General features: G+C 31.7%; 1 long non-coding RNA gene across 1 annotated transcript in view; it reads left to right on the top strand.

The window, feature by feature from the left end:
- The window catches only part of LOC145269360 (uncharacterized), a 96,752-nt gene extending 86,907 nt beyond the window's left edge, over nucleotides 1–9,845 (top strand). Inside the window, exon 3 of the long non-coding RNA XR_013865006.1 lies at nucleotides 4,487–9,845. This is a non-coding gene — a long non-coding RNA (uncharacterized LOC145269360). The remainder of the gene's footprint in view (nucleotides 1–4,486) is intronic.
- Nucleotides 9,846–10,050: the final 205 nt, after the last annotated feature.

The raw sequence follows: 10,050 nt of genomic DNA on the forward strand, positions 1-10,050 counted from the left end.
AATTTCTAGGATATCTACGAATCCAAAAGCTACACAAAGTACTACAAACACAACCTGAAAATAGAAACGACCTCGACTTCATTGAAAAGAACGCAACTGTCTTTGCGGAATTAATACAGTGTTTAGATGACCGAAGTCTATCACTGGTAATGAGAGAAGCCCTGAACGACGGCTGCAAAGCATTAAACATATTGAGAGAGCATTATTTATCGAAAGGAAAACCCAAAATTATTTTTTAATACACTGAACTGGCCTCTCTAAAACGAATGGAAGCCGAAACTATTACTGATTATATTATAAGAGCCGAGACAACTGCAAATTCTTTAAAAATGTCTGGTAAAGTTATAAGTGACAGTCTGTTAATTTCCATGGTCCTTAAGGGATTACCGAGTGATTTCAAGCCATTTACCACCGTGATAACCCAAAAGAAAAACCCATGACATTTAGCCAATTCAAGGTAGCACTCAGAAGTTATGAAGAAACTGAAAAAAGTGATCACAGAAAAAAACGAATCCACAAATATCATGAAATTTAAAAATACACACATAAAAGCACCAAAATCGAATTATACCCATGCCAGGAATAAAAAACGCAAGTTTTTTCCTAAGAAAAGTACAAAAATTATTTGCTATAATTGTGGACGACATAATCACAAGAGTTTCCAATGTAGATACAGGACTCAAAATGGCGACTACATTAAAAATATAGAGAGCTCTGTTAGCGAACATACATTTTTATTTTCGTGTACATTTAATGCTTCAACAAACAATAATAATTTTCTTGTTGATTGTGCGGCCACGGCACTTGTGATTACAAAGGAATCTGATTTTATCAATTTTGATCCCAACTTTAAGCCACAAAATCATTTTGAACTAGCTGATGGGAGTCAATGATATCGTTTTAAAAAGAGGCAATGCGAAAATCTCACTAAAGAACAATAAAGGTGAACTGTGTTTCTGTATTCTAGAAAACGCTCTTCTAATCCCAAAATTTAAACAAAATATATTTTCTGTACAAGCTGCCACAAAACAAGGTGCAAATATAAACTTTAGCCCCAATAAATCAAAACTGGTATACCCGAATGGAACTGTATTCGACATTAAAGAAAATGGAAGACTATATTATTTAAATAGCATAGTCCCATCAAAAACTGCCTGCCATGATCTACAGACATGGCATAAAATTCTTGGACACTGCAATATTCCTGATATCAAAAAGTTGGCGACTGTAGTTGATGTAATGCAAATACAAACATCAAAAAACTTCAACTGTGACGTCTGTACGCAAGGGAAAATGACAAACTATCAAAACAAGATACCAGACAAAAAGGCAAAAAAAATCCTATCAATGGTGCATTGTGACTTGAATGGTCTCGTAGAACCGATGGCCAGAGAACATTATAGATATGTGTTGAATTTTGTAGATGACCATTCAGGTTTAATAATGGTTTACTTTTTAAAGAACAAATCTGATACCCTGCTAGCAACTTAGAAATATCTAGCCGACATAGCCCCCTACGGTGAAATTAAGTGTATTCGCTCTGATAACGGTACAGAATTCACCAATAAAGATTATGAAATTTTACTAATAAACCATTATATCAGGCATGAAACATCAGCTCCCAGATTGCCACACCAAAACGGGACTGCTGAACGTGCGTGGCGGACACTTTTTGAAATGGCAAGATGCCTACTCATTGAATCAAAACTCCCTAAAAACCTCTGGACATATGCACTTATGGCGGCAGCCTATATACGCAACAAGTGTTTTAACAAAACACTATCTAAAACTCCATATGAATCTTTCTGCGGTAAAAAAACAAATTTAAGCAGAATGCATATATTTGGTTCAACTTGCTTCGCATATATGGAGAAAAAGAGTAAATTGAATATTAAAGCCGACAGAGGTATATTTATTGGATACGATTTTTTTGTGGTCGATGAATCGATTATCAAATCAACTATTGCTATTCAATGGAAAATGCGCCAAAAAGCTTCAACGAAGCAATTAATTCAGAACATTGTGAAGAATGGAAAATTGCCATGAAAAAAGAAATAGATGCCTTAACCGAAAATGATACCTATATGGTCATGCCTCTCCCAAGAGATAAACATGTTATTTCTACCAGATGGGTCTTTACAAAAAAGAGTGCCGCATCAGGCGTAGAACAGTACAAAGCTAGATTTGTTGCTAAAGGGTACTCTCAGATTTACGGTATAGAATACTTTTCTACATTTTCACCGACAACAAACCTAATGATAATCAGAATTTTACTGCAAGTCGCATCACAATATGACCTAAACATCCATCAAATGGACGTAAAAAATGCTTATTTGAATGCCCCAATAGATTATGAAATTTATATTACCCCCTCCAGAGGGACTTATAATGAAAAATAAAAATAGCGTGTGGCGACTTAACAAGTCATTATATGGTCTAACGCAGTGCTCAGTGTTGGAACAGTATTTCATGATTATATTATTAAACAACAATTTAGACAATGCGCTGTAGACCCCTGTTTATATACCCAACACAAAGACGATAAACTACTGATTTTGGTTTTGTGGGTCGATGATATTTTAATCGCATCAAATTGTGACATAATGTTAACTGATGTTAAGAACAAATTAAGTAAAAGATTCAAAATGACCGATCTTGGCAAAATATCCTGGTTTCTGAGGATAGAATTTAGTCAAAGTAAAGGACTTGTTACGATGACTCAATCGAGATACATCGACAAAATACTATTAAAATTTGGAATGGGAGAGTGCAAGAAATGCTCTACACCGGTCAAAAATGATATTAATAAAAATATACACACAGAATTTGAAATAATAAATGACACACAATATCGCGAAATTATAGGTAGTCTTATATATTTAATGACTGCAACCAGGCTCGACATATGCTATACAGTAACAAAACTGTCACAAAAATTATCACGATCGACAATGAAGGATGTAAACAGAGCTAAACAAGTCCTGCGTTATTTAAAAGGAACTAAAGAACAGAAGTAAGTATTTAGAAAATCAAGAAATCCCCTAAAATTAGAAAGGTTTTCGGATTCAGACTGGGCAAATAACGAAGATCGCAAGAGTGTATCTGGATATTGTTTCAGACTCTCAGAAAATGGGCCTATTATTTCATGGAAATCTAAAAAGCAACAGATTGTATCTCTCTCTACGTGTGAAGCAGAATTTATCGCGATCACATACACGACCCAGGAAGCACTCTACTTTAAAAATATCCTAGAAACTATTTTAGAGCCAGAATTAATTAAAAGCCCCATAGTAATTAATTGTGATAATCAAGCCAGTATAGTCTTAGCACAGAACACGATAATCAACCAAAGATCTAAGCATATAGATATAAAATACCATTTCATAAAAAAACGAGATAAAAAAGAAATCCATTATTTTGAATTACATATCATCAGAACAAAATATCGCTGATGTATTTACGAAACCTGCAACAAGGATAAAGTTACAACGTTTTTTCTCAAAACTTGTTGGGGAATTCGACTGAATAATTTTTTTTCACTGCCCTGTATGTATATAGATTTCTATATATCAAAAAAAAAATTAGTCCCGGACAACACGTTAAACTGTATCCATTTAATTTGTATTAACACTTTAACCTACTAATGCGTAACTAATACTTTTGCTTAAAAAAAAAACTCTTTGTAATTTTCCTTTTTGACATTTGAACACAATTAAAAATGGTGTCTTTTTAAATGCTAAAATTCTAAGATCCAAATGATTTCTAATTTTTGTTATGTCTAAGTGAATATAAAAATATATATTTATTTTTGAGCAGAACAAACACAAAGGACTTCCCCATTATAAAGAAATAGGGAGGATGTTGCAATATTCTGGTGTTATAATGGGGTATGATCCCACACAGTCGGACGATTCCATTTATAAACGATGCTGCTAAGAACTGACGAATCAAATTAATTCACGTTCTGCTACCAACCAATCAGAAACCAGAATTGCTTCATAAATATTAAACCTTTTCTGGAGCAATTTCACATGTTCTTTTCCGTCTTGACACGGTAAGAATATTTTGTTCTGTGGAACTGTCTACTACAAACAAGTCACCTCCCAGGACTTGTGTGTAACAGCGAACCATCTGAAACTGTTCTGAAACTAAAAATGGCTTACACTTCTAGAGTCACTGAAATAGTTTGTAATATTCGTCAGGAAAAGTATTTCAACTTTATGATTGCATTTAAATACTCCTTCAATCTTAAATAAGATGAGACAACGAGTCCAATTGAAGTACTGAATGTTTTTACACAAAAACTTATTTAATAGAGAATTGCCTAATTAAATTAAAACTTTGATCTTTTTTAAACGACTATACATAAATATATATTTATGAAATATGACAGTGCACTTAAGAATATTTTTCATTGTTTTAATTTTGCAAAAATATGTATAAAATTAATATATTTTCTTGAAATTCATTATTTTTAATTTTGCAGGATATCATTCATTCATGGGCAAAAGGAGTATCATTGGATTTGAATGGATGTACATTTTCATGGTGACTTTAAATTTGGAATGTCTTACAAAATCTATTTTTCAATTTGTAATTTTTATGAAAATTGTCTACTATTGTGAACAGTATAAATGTTTATTTTTCGCCGATTTTATGAAAATATGTTATACAAAATATCTTTTTTTCAACTATAAATTAGTTCCTATATTAGTCTTATTTGATAGAACACTAGCTAAAATTATTTTCACAAATGCATGCACTCAATGCAGTAAGTTTACATATGTTTAATGAACTCATAACTTTTTCATTTAGTTTCTAATCTATTATAAATTAGAGAAAAATGTGCATAATTTCACAAACTACTGATGTAATATAAAATATCTATATTTGGCAATGAAAATAAATTCGAAGTTTAATGCTGGAAGGGATTCCTATTCTTGTGAAGTGTGTGGTTCTTTTTATACGAATAAACATTATTTGGCTATTCATATGCGGACACATACTGGAGAGAAACCATATTCTTGTGAAGTATGTGGTTCTTCTTTTACGACGAAACAAAACATGTTGACACATATGCGAACACATACTGGGGAGAAACCTTATTCTTGTGAAGTGTGTGGCTCTTTGTTTACACGGAAACAAAGTATGGTGGAACATGTGCGAACGCATACAGGAGAAAAACCATATTCGTGTGAAATTTGTGACTTGTCTTTTACACAGAAACAAAGTATGTTGCAACATATGCGAATGCATACAGGAGAGAAACCATATTCTTGTGAAGTATGTGGTTCTTCTTTTACACGGAAACAAGGTATGTTGACACATGTGCGAACTCATACTGGAGAGAAACCATATTCCTGCAAAATATGTGGCTCTTCTTTTACACAGAAACAACATATGATACAACATATGCGAAGGCATACGGGAGAGAAACCATATTCTTGTGAAATATGTGGTTCTTCTTTTAGAGAGAAGCAAAGTATGTTGCAACATATGCGGATTCATTCTGGAGATAAACCATATTCCTGTGAAGTTTGCAACTCTTCTTTTACAACGAAACAAAACATGCTGCAACATATGCGAACACATACTAGAGAGAAACCATATTCTTGTGATATATGTGGTTCTTCTTTTACATGGAAAAAATGCTTGGTGGAACATGGGCGAACACATACAGGAGAAAAACCATATTCTTGTGAAATATGTGGCTCTTCTTTTACACAGAAACAAAGCATGTTGCAACATATGCGAAGGCATACTGGAGAGAAACCATATGCTTGTGACATATGTGGCTTTTCTTTTTCACGGAAAAATAGTAGAAAACAACACATGAAAACACATACTGGAGAGAAACCATATATTTGTGAAGTGTGTGGCTCTTCTTTTACAAGGAAACATCATATGCTACGACACATGCTAACACATACTGGAGAGAAACCATATTCTTGCAATGTGTGTGACCATTCTTTTACACAGAAACAAAATATGTTGCAACATAAACGGACACATAAAAGAGAGAAAGAAACTGATGATATTTAAAAAAGAGAGAGTGCATTATTGTAAATTTTGTAGCTCTTATGATGCAAAAATATCTTTTCCATCACATTTAAACACATCTTTATTGCAGGTGATTAAACAGTCAGATTCTTCATTAAATTTGGAAACTGAAATGTATGTGTGACATGTTATACTCACTGAAATATAATAGATATAAACAATGCAATAAAAAAAGAATTGAAGTCTTCTCTAAAGGTGTTTTCACACTTTAAAAATTAGTTGACTAATAAATTATGTTGATAAAATTTATGCGTGGTGAAAATTTGATTCAGCCTTTGAAGTATTTCATACGATATTTTGCTTGTGATTATATTATTTGGCAGTCATGTTTGATTTAAGCAGAACATAATTTAAATAAGCGATCATATAATGAATGAATATATTCTTGTTATGTATTTTTATTATATGACACGGATATCATTTTTGTTTGTTTTTATTTTCAATTTACTTCCACAAATGATTCTTTATAATGTTAACAATGTCAAAAATGCTTACTAGGATTTGATGCAAGAACCACTAGTGTAACGGACAAAGTACTAAGTAAAATTCTGTTTTAAGTTTTCTGGAAATTGGAAGTTAAATATTTAGAGCAAGAAATACTAAGAATATAATAGTGAATTACTGAAGAATCTTACCTGATCATTTGGGATTGAAAACAAGCATGCTACTCTCGTGAATTAAATAAAGGGTTATGTTTGAAATTCTGTACTGATAATAAAAGTTAAAAACAAAAGAAACTGTTTTATTGTGAAGTAAATCGTCCTTCCTTTACGAAGAAACAATATCTTTGATGATACATTTAAGCATCTCTTTAGTGCAGTTGATTAACCATTTATGAACTTCTGAACATAAAACGAATGTGCATTGATGGAAGAAAAGCGAAACTGAAATTTGTTATGGTTATTTGTATTAAAAAACATACTGGACTAATTCATGAATTAAATTCGTAAAATTTATTCATGGAGAAAGAAACGATCATAAATTGAAATAATATCTTCCTGTTATATATTTGTAATATATGATTTGAGGAAAATATCTTAGTAGTGAGAGACAAAAAAGGAAACAAAATAAAATGACAATCACTTTTCGTTTTTACTGATTCATTTTCATGAGTTAACTGAAAATTACACACATGGAATAAAAGAATGCTATTCTCATGAATTAAAGGATTTAGTTTGAAATTTTGTACAGATTCCCAAGTTCAAGAAATAACATTATCAACTATCATTTCACAAATGAAGAAACATAATAAATCATTTTCTTTTTAATTTGTATATTTGATGAATTTCACGATCATACATAACATAATATTTATCTAAGATTGAAAATATCATGCGATTTTGTAATCTTGTTAAATTATTATTAGTAGTATTTATGTCACTTTTATATTCTGGTTTGTCATGTCAGAATATAATAGTGAATTACTGAAGAATCTTACCATATGTGATGGAAAACATGCATTGTGAATTAAATAAAGGGTTATGTTTATTCTCAATTCAAAGATTCAGAAACATAATATGTAATTTTATTTGCAATTTGTATATTAAATAATTTCACAAGATTCTTGGTTATTGTTCCCTGGCAAACAGTTACAGTAGTTATAGATGAAGTTTATAAAAACTTTCATTTTATTTAAAAATTAAATTATGTAATATTCTATCTAGTATTGTATGTTGTAATCTTGTTAAATAACTAAGTTCTGTATTTATGTCACTTATATATTCGTTTATGTCCAAAATACATAAATGTAACATTTTAGATTAATTTGTTTATATATAAAATAGATCAAATCCAACAGAAAATTTGTTATAAAACAACAATCATTTTCTCGTGACATAATCAGGTTCATATTAATAAAATCATTGAGATTTGAACACACTTTGTGGACAAAAGTGCAAAATATTTGGCCACATATTTTTCATATTTTAAGTTAGAAAACAACTGTCTATTCTGCATATAATTGTAAATATATATACAAAATGGAAAGTTACTTTAAAAGAGAATAGAAAGTAAATTGCAGATAAAAATGGCAAACAGACACAACACATAGACTATTTGTTAAATGTGCAGCTCGTATTTTCATATTCATCAAAATAAGAAACAGATTGGAGAAAATCTTTATTTTTTAGGAGTTTTGTTGTTTTAATACTCAAGTAAAACTTTTTTGTTGTAAACTGCAAGTTATATGTGAATGTTGGTGAAGAACCTTATGTAAAGTCCCCCATCGCAGATCAGCAGATGTGGCCTCTGACCCCGTCAAAACTGCAATGGTCTTGATCGTCCTCTCCCGGGAGCTCTTTACAAGATTCTTCTGTGTCTCAGACCACGTTGTCGATTCCTGATGCCGGCATCTGCTGAAAATTAATTAGCTTCTCATGCAGGACAAAAAAACAAAACAAACGCAGCTGGTTTCTAGTCTACAAAAAGTTAATTCACAAAATTATAAGTGTTTTACATATATACAATTGTTCAGTTCGATTACACCAGAAAACATCTGAAATCTTATTCTCCACGATGGTGGTGATGACGGAAGTGGGTGGGTAGCATTCTCTTGGGTGAGTGTTCTTTCCTTGTGATTCTGCTTCAATCTGCTAATTTTGGTGCATTTGCTTATATTGGAAGGTGATGGGGTAAGAGAGGCTGTTCCCCAGATAAAAGTCGAACCAGGGAATTCCCGGTTCCTTGTGTGTGTGCAAACCTTCATAGTGCTGCAGATCTGGGACCACAACTCAAACCTCATGTTCTAAAAAAGCTAGACATCCTTGAGCTGGGGTTATTCAAATATCTCTCGTCATTTTTTCTCAAACAATAAAATTATATATCTGCTTTACAAAAACATTAAATTCATCCTTTCAACTAGGTTACCTGCTGCTGACCGGCCACTCAATAATGCTTAACAGGCAATATCAGCATAATTACCCGGCCTTACTCAGTGTTTAGGGGGGTCTCAATCTACTCAAATGGGGAGCTGTATCGCTCCCTGAGGTGGTCACGCCACACTTATTGTTTGAAGTATGTGAGTCAGCATTTTCCAGAAGGGATAAAACTTGAACTTGAATGATTACTCAAGGAACTTGAGTATCTTTGATTTTTATAAACATTCTGACGTTTGAACTAAACTGTGACAAAATAGTTAAATATTTTGTACTGTTTTTTTTAAGTTGTCAATTACGTCTGCTGGTTATGGGGCCGGAGCACCTCACTATTAAGAGACAGCAGCTTTTAATCAAAATAAAAAAACTGTAAACAATGAAGAACACATAAAAATATGGATAAACCGCTAGACAGGAAGAGGAATTAACCACAAGATAGGAAGAGGGAAACAATGATGTAAATCTTGTATATGTAAGTAGCACTTCAGACATAACAGAAGCCAACCAGTATCACCTATTAATTTACAAAGAGAGAATCGTTAGGTGTACCAGAATTTTTTGGGAATTTTTGACATCCCTAACACGAAACTGCGAACAAAATATAAAATACTCGTAATTTCTCTTATTAAAGTGTTTTTTTTTTTTCTTTATGGAATATACTTCCCAAATAAACTATTAGAGTTGTTTTAAAAATAATAAAAATATTATTTTTATTATTTATAAAACAGTGTTTACAAATTACAGGCGCGGGCGACGCGCGCTTTCAATGACGCCATTTTTTTACGTAATGAGATCAATTGAAATTTACAAGTTAAATTTTTCTCAATTTTTAAACTTTAACAATCTATCAAAATTTTTCTAATGGTTCAATTTTTACGATATTTTAAGGGTCAATGTAAAATTTTGTGCTCTTTCCAATAAACCAAATTTAATACTTTAGACAAACGTTTTTTGTCAAATTCACCACCATCCATTTTGAAATGTCTATTAAAATTCATATAATTAATTGACTCACCAAAATTTTATACATCACAAATTGAATATAAAAGATCAATAAATAAAATATTCAAATTTAAAACAAAAAATGTGTTTTTTTAGAAATTTACCTGTAAAGTTC

Source organism: Euprymna scolopes, chromosome 45, assembly GCF_053919585.1.
Source record: "Euprymna scolopes isolate OS-2025 chromosome 45, ASM5391958v1, whole genome shotgun sequence".
Lineage (NCBI taxonomy): Eukaryota > Metazoa > Mollusca > Cephalopoda > Sepiida > Sepiolidae > Euprymna > Euprymna scolopes.